Here is a 20,096-nt window from a genome sequence, read left to right on the forward strand (position 1 = left end):
TCGCGCCTGGCCCCATTTTCATGAAATTTACATCGCAATATTTGTCTTAAAGGGCTAATTAATTATGTCAATTGTTAGTCAAAATTCTATATTTTAAATGAAAAAAAAGATAAATATTCACACATTTTGGTATTCATTCACTTAAGAGATGCTGTCTTAATGATTTTATAAATGACTCTCTTGTTGGACTTTGTTTGACAATATCTGGTAGGTTGTTCCAGACTTTGGTACCCATATATGAATTGCAAACTCTCCCGCAGTTGTACGTACTTTCGGTAAAGGAAAGTTTTGATGTAGTTTAAATCGAGTGTCACAGCAATGATCAGCTAATCTAAAGTAATCACTCAAATTATGTGGTATATTTTGATGATGCAAATCAAACATGAATTTTCCAAGAAGTAATTTATGAAGTTTATAGACATCCAGTATACCTACGAAGAATAAAGATGCCTTAGTCTCTCGAAATCTAGAAAACGTAATTATTCGTACCAGCATTTTTGGGTGATAAAAATCTGATGTAAGTATGATGGATACGTACTTCCCCACACCTCAAGACCATACATAATATTCGGTTCAATAAAAGCTTTTTAGAGCAAGTGAAAAAGTGTGGAAAAGGTTGGAATCGTCGGCAAAAAGCCTAAAGTCAAAAAATTTTGAAGAATTAGGAAGATCATTGATGTACATCAAAAATAGTGTAGGGCCAAGTACAGAGACCTGGGGTACTCCACATGTAATTGGTAAATGTTGAGACATACATCAGTCAACAAAAACATACTGAAATGAATTGTACCTTTTTCATTCTACTCCCTCCCCCCCCTCCCAACTAGCCAGCTTGTCTAGGCTTTTTCTGAAAAAATTGTCCTTAAGTCAATAAATGTTCATTTAAAAAGTATTTTTACACGTTCTTTCTGTACATTTTTCGCTAATTTGTTGTGGTTTTTCAAGAGTTGTCTACTCGTGCGTATACTTTCTTTCCCTATCGTGAAAAGCTCTGAGAAACATTCTGTTTCCTTAACTACGGCGCTGCTTACATAGAGCTGGTAGATACGTTCTCAGATCCGAATGTCTCGATGGTGTCCGATTATCAGTCGACATATTGCAAATCAGTTGATAAAAAAGAGCATAAAGTCAAAGGTCAAATTGGCAAAAATGGGCTGAGAACCTTGCTGTCACCAACAATTTCAAAGCTTCTTTATTCACGGTTACTTTAATGCGACAGGAATTGTAAGCAATTCGGTGAATGATTTAAACTGGAAAATATGCACAGACGACTAATTATACAAAGCATGGCCAAAACTTTAATTCAAGTGATAGAAAATGCCATATTTGTGACCAGAAAGAAACCCTAGAACACATCATATTTGAGTGTAAATATGTAAAGGAAATTTGGCAAAAATACATTCCTTTCAGGAAAAATATATTGATAACAGTACCACTTTCAAAAGATTAGCAATCGCAGGAACTGAAAATGCTAATAATGCAACATCAGACGTTATATACTCTTCCATTGTAAGATACATAGCTTGGAATATTGGAAATCAAGCTACTCTGGATAGGATTAAAGCTACCCTGCAGTCCTATCTTAATTAAAGCCGCACTTTTCAATCCCAGGTTCTCGCATTAGTGGAGTTCTCCTCCCAGTCAAACACTTGGTCAGTACGATGTTTGATTTCTATAACACTAATTACACAAACTGATCTCAACCTTTTGTCACATTTTGCTAATACTGCAAACAGAGTTTATGCAAGCATTTGATTGACGGTCGGTTCAAATCGCCAACGGTCATTGATTCTCCACCACCAACGCTCGAATTTCCTAAAAAATCGTCTCCCAGTCGATTTAGAATTTGAATATAACCACAGAGTTCGATCGGCAGCTTCGCGCTGACCCGCTTGGCAGTCTGTCTGCATTTTGCAGCCGGTAAAAACTAAACAGTGGTATTTTCTGGAGCGTGTGCTTGCGTGTTACCTGTTTGATGTCCACTTACACAATGAACGCCGGCATAGCTTCACGCCCTTTTAAAGGGAGGCTCCGCCTAAAGCAACTCGAATGCTATCTTTGTTCATACATTGTATTTCACTAATAACATGATGAACACGAAGTTTCCAAGCCTTGAATACATGCAAATGATAATACGATTTTAGTGATGTTTTTCTTTCTCTTCTTTCTAGTTAAATGACTTATTTTGCAAGAGAAGTGTAATTTTGCTCATTTGCTCAACTTATTCATAGTTATAAAGATTTGTTTTAATTGCCATTTGTTGGAATAAAGGGTTCTCGACAAAAACTGAAATGACTGCATTTTCATATGAACAAATGACGTTACTACACAAATATATTGCTAAACTACTTGTAATTGCCTGATTAAAAAAAAATGACATACAGTACCACAGCTTGAAATAAAACAGAAAAATGAATGGTTTATGACTGATTAAAACGATACCAGCCATTGCATCGTTTCGTAGAGTCTTAAAACGAAAGATTTTCCTCGAGAAAAGTATCAGTCTGAGAGTGCAAATATGTTCATGTACAATATTTGACATAAAATCATAGATCGTCTAAAATTGAAATCGTCAAAGAGTATCATTACTAGCTTTTTGAATATTTCCTCGGCGGCCAAAATTTATAATTATTTACCGTCAAAGTCAGGATTCATAGGTATTCTATTTTATCGGATATCCTAAATATTGTAATTGAGCGGTTTTGTCTGTTACATTCTTGGCTAGGTGATTGGGTACAGTACGTTGTGAGTTCGAGCCCGATTGACGTATTTATTTTACTTCTTCTGAGTTTTTTCAAACGGCATGAGTGAAATTTAGTTTCTTTTCTAGTTATCTCAGCACAATTTGTCGTCAGCAATATCCGATTTTGTCGTTCATTTTGGTTAGTGTCGTCTTCTTCTCTTAAAATACTCAAAAATGTTCTTGATTCGTCCTTGTCTGTTCCTCAACAACGTCGCACGAAAGAAAATCTGATGCTATCGGTGTGGATCAGACCGCTGCCTTTATGTTTTTTGTTTGTTTGTTTTTTTTTGAAAAAGAGAAATTTATTTCCACATAGTCACAAATAAAACAAATCTACATAACTATGAATGCATTAGAATTACAATGCGTCTTGTCTGAAAACAAAAAACCCCAAATAATTAGCTGTTTAATTACAAAGATCATTATATGAATGCACGGACTTGCGACGGACTTTTTTTTTTAAAAAGATAAATTTATTTCCACATAGTCACAAATAAAACAAATCTACATAACTGTGGATGCATTAAAATTACAATGCGTCTTGTGTGAAGACAAAAAAACCCAAATAATTAGCTGTTTTCCAATCCAGAATTCCAATCTTTTTTCTGTTAAAAGTCTATTTTATATTTTTGACATGACCCATTACCGAATGAAATAGATTTCATACAAATAAATGCCTGATTTTATATGTCTAGGTAAAGAAAATGGTAAAATTTAGTTTTAGCTATGACTGCAATTTTCAATGTAAACTTTGGGGTATGGGGTAAGTTTTGGTTATATATCATGAAAACTTAGAAGATATTGCATGCTACAATATGTCATTCTAAAGATTAGTGAATTTTATCTTTCTAATGATACCTAACAAGCCATGTTATATCTAAAAACAAGCTCAGCAGATAACTTACAAGAAGACAAATTTAACAAAAATGCATGCAAATCTGCTACACTATGATTTTGCGGTACCCTTCAAAATATGACTGTTACAGCTGTAGATTCCAATATTTTTTCTGTTAAAAGTCTATTTCATATTTCTGACATGTCCCTGTACCAAATAAAATAGATTAAATAGCAAAAACGGCCAGATTTTTTGTGTCAAGCTAAAAAAATGGTACAATTTGGTTTTAGCTATGACTGAAATTTTCAATGTAAACTTTGGGGTATGGGGTAAGTTTTGGTCATATATCATGAAAACTATAGAAGATATTGCATGTTACAATATGTCATTCTAAAGATTAGTGAATTATCTTTCTAATGATACCTACCTAACAAGCCAGGTTATATTCAAAAACGAGCTCAGCAGATAATTTATAGCAAGACAGTTTTAACAAAAATGCTTGCAAATCTGCAACACTGTTATTTTGCGGTACCCTTCAAAATATGACTGTTACAGCTGTAGATTCCCAATATTTTTTCTGTTAAAAGTCTATTTCATATTTCTGATATGTCCCTGTATCAATAAAACAGATTTCAGACAAAGCAATCCATATTTTATTATGCCTAGCTAAAATATGGTAGAATTTGAGTTTTACTGTAATTTGCAATGTTAAATTTTGGGGTAAGGGGTAAGTTTTGGTTATATTTGACAAAAACTGTAGAAGATATTGCATAGTGCAATTGTCATCTTAAAGAAGAATACATTCCCTTTCTAATGATACCAAACAAGTGAGGTTATGTTAAAAAATGAGCTCAGCACATGACTTATAAGAAGACAGATTTGACGAAAATGCATTTGGCTTGGAAAATCGTGATTTTGCGGTACCCTTCAAAACATGACCATAACAGCTATTGTGTCCCTATTTTTTTCCTGTTAAAATTCCATTTCGTATTCTAGGGATCCCAAGGGTTCTGAAAAATAAAGGTTTGTTATCCTGTGGGAGGGGGGGGTGCACGTAGACGCCCTCTAGCCCACGGACTAATAATCTATTCTAGACGTCCTAATTTGTCGGCAACAGCTAGTACTGTTCCAACAACATTTTTCAAAGTAAGATCAGCGACCTTTTTTCCTTGCTGGCATTATTCCCAGAGTTTCTCCGAGCTGTTGGTCAAGCCAAAATATGTCAGCAATGCATCCTAGTTTTTAGAAGGGGTCTGGTGTAGAAATTTTGCAGGGAATCAAAAGTTTTGGCCATATTTTGCATACAGATGGGTCAAATAATGCCAATTTTAATAGACAACAGTTTTTACTTCATTAATTGTCTTACAACAGATAATTTGATGACGGACGTGTGAACATTTTAGTGTAAATGCATAGGCAATAATATGCGAAGTGATATGCATCTAATATTTATGTTTATATCACAAATTTAGATTATTTTATGTTTACTGTTTTCGTATATATTGTTAACGATTTTGTATGAGCATAAAGATACCAATTAACTGATGGTTAAGAATCATAATCTTTAATTTTCCTCTTATTGTATTATTTCAGACTAGTTTGCCTATCGTAAGAAAAAAATAATAGACCGACAAAAGACAAAACGGCGACAACGGATTTGATATTACACCGAAATCTCGCACCCCATGAGGGTGTTACCGCCGGCAGGGAGGGGAAAGGCTGCTCCTAGTCTAATGCCAAACCCCTTCTCCAGGTCAAAGGCCTGGTAGCCCCAGCACGAGACTGTCAGGTCGTGCCTGGGATACGCCTGACTATCGCACAGTGTCTCTACATCGCTCCTCTGTATTTAAATCATCGTGTGAACAGCAAAACTCTATCTTCAGTTTCTTTCACACTTAGCGTTGAACATGAACGTTGAACCTTTGCATAAATCTGAATGGACAATTAGTCCAAAATTTGGCCATTACATACCGCATACCTAACACCGAATTAATTAACACCTTGAATGGACACTTTAAATTGTGTCAGGATGGACAGTGCAATAATACTATACGTTTTTCTTTTCGCAGATCACAACACCAAAGGAAAGCAAATCTTCTGAACAAGATCGCTTACGTATATACTGTCACCTCTCCACTTTTATAATGCCCTTGAAACCATCATATCTGACAATCGTTACATTTACTCTGTTCTCAAGAGATTAATAATTTCAATCGTATTTTAGTCAGGACCGAACGTCGATTGAATCTTCTTTGCTCAGAAAAGTGACGTGGTTTAACTCTGTCACACACAAATACAAATTACTTCAAGTACGAAGTATTTCAATCAATCAATTAATCAATCAATCAATCAATCAATCAATCAATCAATACTTTATTCATCCATAACACAGGGCACTAAAGAAACATAAGCGCACGTAAATTTATAACAGAGAAATGACATTTTTGTAAAGCCCGGTAGCCTATATAATTCACCCTTTGTCATGATACAGCCACCTACCAGATTAATTTTTGGATGAAAAGCCTCTGCAGGTAGGTAAGCTTTATTCCAATAAAAGACTGGGTGTTGCATTCTTTCTGGGAGACATTCAGCTGCGAAAGTGTCTTTCATCGGCTCAAAATTTTCCCTAATAAATGGCACCAAAAAGTCCAAGGATGTTATGCTTAAAACTATTTTAATACAGTGAACTTGTAGGTCAACGATCCCTACGTAATTCCATATCAATCGAAAGTACACACAATTGTTTGTTGTGTTATTCTTGTTCTGCTCTGTCTAAACTTCCCTTGAATGTCTTGAAACTTTGTAAAGATGTTTCACTGTTGCGCGGAGTGCTTTACCCACGAAGACAGTCCTTAGGGAGAGCAGTACCTGAGTATGACATTTCCGACATGCAGCCATGCTTTTTTTATTTTTGATTGATGATGTGAAACATACGTGAAAAAACAAGTTTGATATTCCTACGAATGTGTCAAGTGAGGTGAAGAGTTAGCTTCAGGAATGCTGCTCCTCTCGAGGAAACAGATTGGAGTACTCGGCCGTGTGAGGGCGTCCTTGAGCACCCCACCAATAAATTCCGCCGAAGCGGAAAGTCTTCCACAATTGGTCAAAATTTCCCCGTTTTTTCTCTTGAAATTCAAATAAATATACTTTTGTTAGCAAATTAAGCGTATCTTTGAGCATACAATTGATCTTTTGTCAACATACAGCCGCCTACCTGATCAATTTTCGGATGAAAATCCTCCGCAGGTAGATAAACTTTATTCCAATAAAAAATCAGTGTTGCATTCTTTCTAGGAGACATTCAGCTAAGAAACTTTTTTGAAATGCTAAATTTCGTACCCAAATAAATCGGCACCAAAAAGCTCGAAGGATTTGATGCTTAAAACTATTATAATACAGTGAACTTATTTGGTGAATGACCCTAAGTAACTTCATATCAATCGAAAGTGCAGACAATTGTTTGATGTCTTGCTCTTTTTCTGCTTGCCTAAACTTCTTTTGAATGTCTGTGGAACCTTTGTAGAAATGGACAGCTGTAAGAAGGGCTTTGTTCACCCACTCATACAGTCCGCAGGGAGAGTTTTCCGACATTCAGCCATGCTGTTTTACTTTTGATTGAATATGTTAAACATGCGCGATAAAAACAGTTAAATACTCCTACAGATGTTAAAAGTGAGGAGAGAAGTTAGCGTCAGAAAATGCCGTGCCTCTCGATGAAGCAGAGTGGAGTACTCGGCCATGTGAGGGCGTTCTTGGGCATCTCAATAGAAATCATTCCGCTAGAGCGGAAAAAGTTCCAAAATTGGCCGAATTTTCCCGGTTTTTTCTCTTGAAATTCATATAAATATACTTTTATAAGATTGGTTACACCAGTCAACAAACTAATCGAGATAAGGGCCATGATGATATTCGGATTCCATTAAAAGTGAAAGTAACGCACTATCCTCCGCAAACTCCACAAGATGGTTACCCTCGTGTATACATCGACAATTATTGATGTAAAGGATAAAAAGGAAACAGCCCTGAGGAGACCCAGTTGAAGTATATATTGGACATGCGACCGTTGATAGATAATATTTGTGATCTATTGGTAAGAAAATTGATAAGTCAGAGAACAAGCTGATGACCATTGTTAAAATTCAACAGTAGTTTTTCTGTGGGAATGTGCGGTTGAATAGTATTAAAAGCACTCGAAATATCTGCAAGGAGTATTCTAGCATGTGCACCTAGCTTTTCTAGATGTTTGTACAACGTGTTTAAAATGAAAAGCTTGGCAATCTTCAAATGATAATAATTTTTATAAGTATTTCTTGTGTTTTCATAACAAGAGAAGAGAGTGCAACGTTAAGAAAATCATTTAACTGTTTGGGGTTGTTTTCTTAGGAACTGAGACTACGTTAGAGCTTTCCAAATGATGGGAATAGTAACAGCGTCGAGTAAGATCTGGACAAATCTGTTGAAAGACTCCACACAACTTCAGGATGCGTTTATACATACCATCACCGCCTTGAAAGTTTAGCGATTTCATGATTTTAGCAACCATTTCTTGGGTAATTACAAGGCAATGATCAGGTGACAAAGCTGGTAATTCGAGAAGACAAATCAAACTTTTCAAAACGAGTGAAGAATTTATTAAATGCGTATGGCATCTTCATCAATACGTTCGATACCTTTGACCTATTAAGGTCGCAGACCATGCTGACTGCTGCCATGTTCTTAATACCATGCCTTACTGCTCGGAAATTACCAAAGCTGAATTTGGAATCAATTTTGTTTCTATAGTTTAGCTTAGCATTTATCAGTTACTTAAGCTTCATGCATCCAAAAATCGTCAGACAGACTTGTGAACCGGCCTGCTGTACATAGCAAAGAAGCCAGCACACAGTTGCTCCAGGGCTTCAATTATAGCAGCTACTAATGGGTGATCTTCAGCATTGATCTTGACTGTGAGAAACGTCCAATTTGAAAATACAATTGCCGACTTTCCCTGAGTTTACATACGTTTTGTATTTTCTTTAATACATCGTTACGAAAGAAATGAATTGTACCTTTTTCATTCTACCCCTCCCAACTAGCCAGTTTGTCTAGGCTATTTCTGAAAAAATTGTCTTTACATGAATAAATATTCATGTAAAACTAATTTACACGTTCTTCCTGTACATTTTTCACTATTTTGAAGTGGTTTTTCAAGATTGGCTAGTAGCGTTGCGTATACTTCCTTTCATAATTTTCCTTATCGAACACGATATTGGGACTAATATAGAAATGACGGACGACGCGCTGACCATTAACGTTTATTTATGGGCAAGGGCGAGAGGAATGCCAAAACTTAACGGGCGAGGCTTGCTCTTTCGCGCCCATAAATAAACGTTAATGGTCAGCGTGGAGTCTGTTATTTCAATTATATCATCAACGAACCCCGAAAAACCGTCCAAATTTACAAAAAATCCCCGTGCGAACGACAACGGGGCCCAAGAACCTGTCAGTGAGTAGTGCGCGCGCTGCAAAAATTTGCAAATCCGGAGATTTTTTTGAAAAAAGCGTCTAAACTTTGCCCACAAATGCTCCATTTTATTTATGTGGTTATTATGTGGTTGATTACATGATCTTTGTACCAATCAGAATTTTCGTTTTAGCCGTAAAGTTACTATGTTTACGATATTATTCATATTCAAGGGCATGAAAACAAACCATTACTGTGTATTTGTTGGCAGTCAGTGGTTCAGCTCGACCAATTAAAACGCAATGGACAGGGCATGGTAATATAATTTGGGATAATTGGATTTTCATATTTTTCAAATTTCTCAAAAGTGTTAGGTGCCGTATAGCTGAATGTTGCAATATTGCAAATTACTCATAAAACAAGTGTGTAATATAAGAAGACAAGCAGATGAGATTACATTTGTAGATTAAATCGACATTACTTCACCATCCAATTATCCAAAATTAGTTCCAATCGTGTTATCGTGAAAAGCCCTGAGAAACATTCCGTTACCTAAACTACGGCGCTACTCACATACGAGCTGGTAGATACATCCTCAGATCCGAATATCCCGATGGTGTCAAATTATCATCGACATATTGGATAAGATAAGAAAGTAATTGAAATCAAAGGTCAAATTGGCAAAAATGGACTGAGAATCTTACTGTCACCAACAATTTCAAAGCTTCTTTATTCACGGTTACTTTAATGCGACATGAATTGTAAGCAGTTCAGTGAATGATTTAAACTGGAAAATATGCACAGATGACTAATTATACAAAGCATGGCCAAAACTTTAATTTAAGTGATGGAAAATGCCATATTTGTGACCAGGAAGAAACCTAGAACACATCATATTTGAGTGTAAATATGTAAAACATATCAGGCATAAATATATATATATATATATATATATATATATATATATATATATATATATATATATATATATATATATATATATATATATATTCCTTTTTGGTCAAAAAAGAATATATTGATAACAATACCACTTTCAAAAGATTAGCAATCGCAGGAACTGAAAATGCTAATAATGCAACATCAGACGTTATATACTCTTCCATTGTAAGATTCATAGTTTGGAATATATTTGAAATCAATCTACTCCGGATTGGATCAAAGCTACCCTCCAATCCTATCTTAAGCCTGAAATCAATCTACTCTGGATGGGATTAAAGTTACCCTCCAATCCTATCTTAAGCAACTCTAATGCTATCTTTCTTCATGGATGAATACATTGTATTTCACTAATAAGATGATGAACACGAAGTTTCCAAGCCTTGTATCGCTTGAAAGAGAAGGGTGCGTCTTGAACCCATTCATATGATAATACAATTTTAGTGATATTTTTCTTTCTTCTTTCTAGTTAAATAACTAATTTTTTCAGAGAAGTGTATTTTTGCTCATTTGCTCTACTCATAGTTGTATAGATTTGTTTTATTTGCTATTTGTTGTAATAAATTTATCTTTCTCAAAAAAAGGGGTTCTCGACAAAAACTGAAATTGTGTTAGCACATGAACACATGATGTTAGTACACAAATATATTGCATAACTTTGTGTAATTGTCGGATTTTACAAAAAACTTGTCACACAGTACCACAGCTTCAAATAAAACAAGAAAATGAAGGGTTTATAATGGTATGACTGATTAAAAAAGTACCAGTCATTGCACCGTTTCGTTGAGTGTTAAAACGAAAGATTCTCCTCTTTTCAAAGAAGAGTATCAGTCTGAGAGTGCATATATGTTCATGTACAATATTTGACATAAATTCATAGATCGTCTAAAACTGAAATCGTTAGAAAGTATCATTACTAGCTTTTTGATTTTCCTCGGAGGCCAAAATTCATACTTATCTCCCGTCAAAGTCAGCATTCATTGGTATTCTATTTTATCGGATATCCTAAATATTATAATTTACTTCTTCTGAGTTTCAAACGGCATGAGGTGGATTTAGTTTCTTTTCTAGTTGTCTTATCACAATTCGTAGTCAGCTATATCCGATTTTGTCGTTCATGTTGGATAGTGTCGTTTTCTTCTCTTTAAATACACAAAAATTTCCTTGACTCTTCCCTGTCTGTTCCTCAACAACGGCGCAAGAAAGATTGTTGGATTCTGCGGATCGGAGTATTTGTACTGCTTTTTGTTGGATTCCAAAGTTTTGCATTGTGCGCTCTCAACGATATGACCTAGCGAAGCGGCGATTTCAGGTAGCTGAAGTTTTTCCAGCATCGTTACCTTGCTCGATTCTATCAGCCGATATTGTAGAGAATTTTATCGCCAATTTCTATTTAAACATTAACCATTGCTTGGTGTATACCTACTTGTCTCCCGACAGAGTGTTGAGAGAACTCCGATATGTGAGGAAATTACAGGTGGCATCCTACCTTTTTTGAAATCAAATGAAATTAATATTCATACATTGCTGCCTGCCGAAGCTTCCAAATATCAAAATATTGGCCATGCCAGACACTGTTGATAGAATCGTCTCACATTTTCAATTTGAATGTAGACGATATCGTATCATCCTTTCTTGACATCCGAGTCCCGATAAATTCGCACGTCACAATTATCAGATAGTAGTTGACATGTTTTTCAGACGACATTTAGTTTCGTCCGTGTGAAGATACCAGATAATATTTTTCAAAGTAAGATCAGCGACGTTTCTTTCCATGCTGGCATTATTCCCAGAGTTTCTCCGAGCTGTTGGCCAGAAGATGGCATCAATACATCCTATTTTTTTGGAAGGGGTCTGGTGTAGAATTTGGCAGGGTATCAAAAGCTTTGGCCATGTTTTGCGTACAGATACCAGTTTTAATAGACAACAGTTTACTTCGTTCATTGTCATCTCAACAGATAATTTGATGACGGACGTGTGAACGTTTTAGTGTCAATGCATAGGCGATAATATGCGAAGTGATAGGCATCTTTATGTTTATATTACAAGTTTATATTATTTTATGTATATATTATATTTATGTATGTATATATGTATGTATGTATGTATGTATGTATGTATGTATGTATGTATGTATGTATGTATGTATGTATGTATGTATTCATATTCTATATGAGCAAAAACAAATAAAATTAACTGTACTGTAGATGTTAAAGAATATATATCTTTTTTTTTCTTTAATTTTTATTTACTTTGAATGAAAAAAAGGCACAAAACGACAACAAAACAATACATAACACAGAAAACACAGGTGTACGAGGTAAAGAAGCTTACATTACTAGGGGCACAAACATATCCCATTTCGTATTAAATTTCGTTTCACTTAAAACTTTCTGTTCAATGGCCATTATTTCTTTTACTTTCTTAGTGAAGGATATTAAAGATGGTGTAATTTTTATATATCTGCTTGCATACAATAGATATTTCCCAATAAGTATGATATGGTTCAGTACATTAGAATCACTTGGAGAACCTATTATAATGGTCTTACATGAAAATGACACACTTACATAGACCTTCAAATATTTCTATAGCTTTCCACAACTTTTGTGCAATTTCACAATGCCAAAATAGATGCTCTACAGTTTCAATCTGGCTACAATGTTTACAAGTATTATCAGTTCTTATTTTATTTTTGAAAAGGAAGAGATTTGTTGCTATGATACGATGAAGAACCTTAAACTGGAAAACTCTAAGGTTTTCCTCCTTGGTAACTTTGTAAGGAAGATGCCAAATTTGTTTCTAGTTTACTTCTGTATCTTTAACATAGTCCATTTGCTCAAACTTAATCTCGGCAGTAGGTCTTACAAATTTTCTTTTAACAAGTAAACTATAAAAGTCCTGTGATTTACCTTTACCAATATCCACAACAACCCTCTCACAAATATCTACATTTGAAATGTGGTTACAAGCAAAAATTAAATCTTTCCATTCTCTTGGTATGGCATTAATAATGCCCAAATACGTTACAAAATCAGTGGAAACACTATATTTACTAATAAAGCTAGCATATGACATGAAATTACCATCATCATCAATAAGATTATGAATATATACGATGCCCTTGTTAATCCACTTATTATAACAAACTGATTTACCTTCAACTAGAATATTCTCATTATTCCAAATTATCTCTGAGATAGCATCTTGAGGAGTTGTAGGTAAACTATAATTTTGTAACTCTTTCCAAAATCTCAGGACATCCCTGTAAAACAAGGGGATGATGGTTTGCATTCTATGAATATTGTAATTACACTTCAGTAAAAATTTCAATCCCCCATAAGGACGGAAATAAAATTTGGGTATTATTCCCCATGAAGCAGTACTTTCAGCAATACGTACGGCCCATGCTAATTTGAAGGCCTTATTTTGAATTTCAATGTCAATCATACGTAGTCCACCCTCTTCCAACCCTCCAATCAGCGAGTCATTTTTTACATGGTGTTTCTTTCCCCTCCACAAAAAGCTGAACAAATGAGACCTTGTACAACTTATGTCCTTATCTGGAATTGAAATCGAATTCAAAACATAAGTAAGTTTGAGACTCGAAAAGCTTTTAAAAGTACCACTTTTCCTCTAATAGAAAGATCTCTTGATTTCCAAATATTTAACTTGTCCCACATTTTTTTAATTTTACAACTGAAGTTGAGATATAAATTCTTTGAGGCATTGTGGCCTAGAAAGATACCTAAATACCTTACTGGATCATTTATGGGTGTTATTTCATCCATCGCTTTCCACTGATGTTTCAAAGTACCCAAAAGCAATAATTCTGTCTTCTCTAAGTTAACTTCCAACCCTGAAAAGTCTTTAAAATGGCTAAGCATTGACAAAGCAATTTTAACAGATTTTTGATCTTTTAAAATTAAAGTGGTATCATCTGCAAATCCAGAAATGGTTTGTTTTTTGCCCATTTGGTAGTCTTATACCTTCTAAATTACAATTTGAGCGAGCTGCTATAGCCAGTAGCTCGACTGCTGTCACAAAAAGTGCAGTAGACAGGGGACAACCTTGTCTAATCTCCCTTTGTAATAGTAACCAACCAGTAGAGTGACCATTGTTGAGTACACAGCTTTCAATATTATTGTAAAATACAGATACCCATTTCTTAAAGAATCCCCAAATTTCAATAAATCAGTGGCTTTGTTTAAAAAAATCATTCTAAGGTGTCAAACGTTTCAGTAAAATCGATAAACATCATTGCTGCTGGTTGCCCAGTGCTTTAACACAAATTTATAACATCTAAAATTAAGCGAATATTGTCAATAATTTTTCTTCCTGGGATAAATGCGGACTGATCCTCATGAATAATTAACGGCAAAACATTTTCCAATCTTTGGCAATACATCTACTAGCCAGCTTGTAATCAGTATTGAGCAGAGATACTGGTCTCCAATAACGAAGCTGGGATAGGTCTTTGTCCGGCTTTGGTAATAAAGTAATGACAGCTTGTTTTTGTGAATTTGAGAGAATTCCTCTGTTATAAGCAAAGTTCAGAGAGGCTAACAAGGCATCACTAATTACTTCCCAGAAAAACAAGTAAAACTCTGGAGGTAGACCATCACTACCAGGAGACTTATTTTTTGGAGCTCGTTTTAGTGCTTTAAAGATCTCATCCTTTGTCAGGGACCCTCACACAGATGAACTTTATCTGGGGGCACTTTTGGAATATTTGAATGATTGAAAAAACCATAATCATCAGATGTATCTAAATCTACGGAAGACGAAGAATACAAGTTGGAATAAAATGTTTTTATCTCATGCAAAATCTCTTTTTCACCTTGAATAAGGTGATTACTCACTCTCAGTTGACTTATTGTTTTCTTAGTATAGTTTCTTTTTTCTAAATTTAAAAAATATTTCGAACTCTTTTCACCTTCTTTATACCACTGTTCTCTAGATCTGACAGCTGATCCCTTCACCTTTACATCTGTTATCTTATCCAATTCTATTTTTACAGACTCGTATTGATTCAGAACCCCTTCATTAAGATTATCATCAATTCTTTCTTCCAATCTATGCAATTCTAAATAAAGGTCTCTTTCCTTATCTTTTCTGTCTCTGGCTTTCTTTTTTGAATATGTAATTGTTGAATCCCTTATCTTATATTTTAAAAATTCAAAAAGAGTTCTATCACTTAAGTTTGTATTCTCATGTATTGTTTCTGTAATCAGTGTATTCATCATTTGCGTGTATTGTGTATCTTCTAATAAACTGCAATTAAATTTCCAAAAACCTGGGCCTCTTCTGCTGTTGAGATCTCTAATGTAAGCATTATTGCATCATGATCTGATTTGATGCTAGGAATAATATCACACTGTTTTACTTGCTTCTGAATAGAAGAAGGTATAAAAAAGTAGTCTAAACGGGATGCCGAGTTGCCCCTTCTCCATGTGAATCTATAAGCGTTTGGATTGCGTATTCTAAAAATATCTACAAGGCTAAGAGTGTCAATAAATTTATGGACCTCACTTCTAAAAACATTTCTAGTGTCAAGAGTATCTCCTTGTTTGTCCATTATTGGATCCAACGTAATATTAATATCACCCCCTACAATAATATTACTGTGAGGAAAATTTGCATGGAAAGCTGCTGATGCTCTTTCCAAAAACTCAATTTGCTCACGTTCTTTGTTTGGGACATAAAAACTTGCAATAAGAATCATAAAGTCATCAATACCGATTTCAGCATATACAAATCTACCAAAAGTATCCTTTACAACACTGTTGAGGTGAAACTTAAACTTTCTATGAAAAGAATAGCAGTACCACAGCTATTATTTGTACCATGCGAATAAATTATATTACCACCCCACTCCGATTTCCATTTGCGTTCAACTTCCAAAGTACTGTGGGTTTCTTGCAGAAGGATAATATCTGCTTGATGTTGTCTTCTACAAAATCTGAAATAGCTTTCCGTTTAGTATATTTCCTTATACCTCGTACATTAAGACTGACAATTTTTACAGACATTCAACAAGAAAGAAAACAAAAAAGGACACAAAATGCTGCCAAACAAAGAAATCAAGAAAAAAAGAACAGGCAGCTGGAAAGTTATTCCGGAGAACAAATCACACTTTTCAATTTACAAAACTTGAAATGCTGTTGAAAGTACTATCGAGATATTTTGAGTGTTCAAGCAGAGTACATTTGTCCGTTTACATACAGTTTTCCATTCCGGAAAGACGGCTTCTTCCCTTCAGCGTACGCTTTTTTCATGACCTCGCCGAGAGACCGCTTCTTTTGATAGTCTTCTTGTATTAAGTCCTGCGTTACAAAAATACCAGTTTCTTTAAGCGCTTTTCTTGCTTGTATTTTAATCTTCTCTTTCGCTGGTCGGCTGTAAAATCTCACAATAATATGTCCGGGAGAATTTTTCTTCCTTTGGCCTCGTACTCGATGGGCGTTCTCGACTCTGTCCACATCTGGTACCATCTTGAATTTATCAACCAGCAATTCCTCGATTATCTGTTTGCAATTTTCATTTTCCGTCTCTTTTAGCCCACCAAAGCGCAAGTTGTATCCTCTACTGTGTCTTTCCATGCTCTTTTGTTTTTCATTCATTTTCTGCATATTCTGTTTCAACTCTGTGTTTTCTCGCTCCAGTGTTTCCACTCTCGACGTCAGCACAGAAATTTCGCAGGGAATCAAAAGTTTTGGCCATATTTTGCATACAGATGGGTCAAATAATGCCAATTTTAATAGACAACAGTTTACTTCATTAATTGTCTTACAACAGATAATTTGATGACGGACGTGTGAACATTTTAGTGTAAATGCATAGGCAATAATATACGAAGTGATATGCACCTAATATTTATGTTTATATCACAAATTTAGATTATTTTATGTTTACTGTTTTCGTATATATTGTTAACGATTTTGTATGAGCATAAAAATACCAATTAACTGATGGTTAAGAATATATATCTTTAATTTTCTTCTTATTGTATTATCTCAGACAAGTTTGCCTTTTGTAACAAAAAAATAATAGACCGACAAAAGACAAAACGGCGACACAGGATTTGATATTTCACCGAAATCTCGCACCCCATGAGGGTGTTACCGGCGGCAGGGAGGGGAAAGGCTGCCCCTAGTCTAATGCCGAACCCCTTCTCCAGGTCAAAGCCTGGTAGCCCCAGCACGAGACTGTCACACAGTACAATAAATTACCCACAATTCTCTTTGATTTGTATCCTCGAAGGTTACTTTTCTAAAAACTTTTTTAGTTCTGCATGTAAGCAATAATGCGCAGCTGCATCATAATTATTTTTGAATGATATCTAGTAAAAGTACGTTTAGATATTTCTGTGAAAGTTTCAAATAACCACTAAACAACCATATAAGTCACATTCTTTAGGTACTACAAATGCCATGCTTTTGGGCAGCAAGTTATGACGAGCAGAAGGGGTCATTCTCTGAGAAAACTTAGCATGCAAATTTCTTTTGTCACTTCCATTGCAAAAAAATCAATATCCTTTTGTTTTATAAAACAGGTGCAACAAGTCTCCCTACTTTCCGTCACATTATTCTGTATGGCTGAGGACACAATCTGTTACAAATTTTACAAAAATGCTATCTCCTCTCTCAATTATGCATAATTTTTAAAATCATTTAATATGAGAATTGAGAAAAATGGTGTGTATAAAAATACATTTCCAAAATTTTGATAAATAGTCTGTGAATTTGTCTACACATGGGAGACCTGGTAGACTACGCTGAGGAATCTCCGAGGATACAAATCGTAATGAATTATGGGAAACGAACAGTACTGTGATGTCTGGTCGTGCCTGGGATACGCTTGACTATCGCACAGTGTCTCTACATCGCTCTTCTGTATTTAAATCATCGTGCGAACAGCAAAACTCTATCTTCAGTTTCTTTCACACTTAGTGTTGAACATGAGTGTTGAACTTTGCATAAATCTGAATGGACAATTAGTTCCGAATTTAGCCAAGACCCTTACACACTGCATAGCTAACACCGAATTAATTAACACCTTGAATGGACACTTTCAATTGTGTCAGTATGCACAGTGCATACTGTACGTTTTTTTCTTTTCAAAGATCACAACACCAAAGGAAAGTAAATCTTCTGAACAAGATCGCTTACATATATACTGTCATCTCTCCATTTCCGTAATGGCGCTAGATACCATCATATCTGACAATCGTTTTATTCCATCTGTTCTCAAAAGATTAATAATTTCAATCGTGTTTTAGTCCGGACCGTGCGTCGATTGAATCCTCTTTGCTCAGAAAAGAGTGATGTGGTTTAACTCTGGCACACACAATCGGCTCACAGTTAGAGTATGCCCTTGGAAAGATAAAGTCATAAAAATATTAACTCAAAGAGCAAAACAAATAAAACAGTCACTCTAGTGACTTGCGAAAAACCAAAGGCCTTCGTTAGAATTGATCAAGACTGTAATAGCTATACCTTTAGATATCATGATTACTGACTTTCCTTTCGTTAATATGCATTTTGATCAATGTTTTCTCTTGTATTCTCTACTTTACCGTAAGAGTTATACGTATAATTATTTTCCATCCAACTTGCCAGCTTGTCCCATGAGTCGAGGATTGTTTTTCACAAGGAAAGCTTCAGTAATTACAGAGGATGGAACTGGGGAATGGGGAGAGTCATTTTTACAAAGCTGCCGATTCGGAGGGTCACATTTTGCAAACTTAGACTAAGGATGGGTCAAATTTTATGTTGTTTAGAGAATCTGAAAGCTTTCCACAATAATTCTATCAAGAGAAATGTAGTGAGCTGTCCCACAGTTCATACTAGACCTACAACATTGTGAATTAGTTCCATGAGATTGTTCAAACCAATCACCTGCTCAAATCCTGGATCCCCACAAAACCGTCTTACACCCCGATACAATATCGAAAGAAATTATATCTCGGGATGTTGCTTATGTCTATGCACTGAATATAGAAAAGATGACTCGAGAACGCGTTGATAATTAGGTTATATGAGAAAATGTTGGTCTACCTGTCTTCCCCAACGCTTAATATAATCGTTTAATCTCTGCATATATTTAGCAAAATAAACCCCTTATATAGAAAATACCTTAACAAACATATAATTAATACCTATAATCGACTAACACATTTCAAAGAAACTTCAAAAAGTTCAACACTGCATACACTGTGCACTGGTTTTTCTTTTCAAAAATTATGAGGTCAAGGAATTTAAATGTTGTAAACAAGATCACCGTGCAGTCGCCTCTCAACATGCATGATGGCGCTAGATAGCATCATTTGTGACGGTTTTTTCATTTAATCTTTATACTTTAAATTGTGTTTTAGATCTTTCATATCACGTTGTCATCAGATTTTAGTTACGTGATAGTTTCATGTATGAGACACTTGATGATCCTTCCTTTGTTACTGTAATGAAAGATCGACAAATAATCTTTGTGGAGTGACCGTGAATGACCGAAGTAAATTCAGCGTCTGCGGGGCAGTAACCAGCCTATTTTCAGACACTGTAAGTTGCTTTTAATGTTGCTCTTTGTCAATTTCTTTAAAAGTCAGACGGACTTCCTGTTGTCACACATTGACATCCAAAGGGATCTGAAATAGAATCAAAGCCAAATAGGTCTTTTCTATCACGGATATATAAGTCTACCTTCATGTATGGCGTACAGAAAGATATCTGCAATTTTTCATCAACGGAATCGTCACCGTCGATTGAGGGGGCGGAGGATCTTAACGGCACAGGATGATTGTGCTCACAAGACTTAGGGGCCGTCGATTATAATATCTGACGCTCTAGAAACGTAATTCCTTAGTTTAGAAGGAGACTGAGTAAGACCCCAATTCGTTGTGCGTGCTTCAAAATCTCAATAAGCATCTGCTTTAGCAAAACATAAATACAAAATCAGACCGTAAAATCATAACAATTACGATATTTTAATTCCAACATATGAAATCGCTAACAGTCCTAACCTCGAGTAATAGACTGTCTGTCGGACATTAATGAAACACGTCTTTTTGACACGTTTTGATACATTTGTTCCGGAAAAAGTCACATGATGAAAGATCGATA

The sequence above is a fragment of the Ptychodera flava genome, chromosome 4 (assembly GCF_041260155.1).
Source record: "Ptychodera flava strain L36383 chromosome 4, AS_Pfla_20210202, whole genome shotgun sequence".
Classification (NCBI taxonomy): domain Eukaryota; kingdom Metazoa; phylum Hemichordata; class Enteropneusta; family Ptychoderidae; genus Ptychodera; species Ptychodera flava.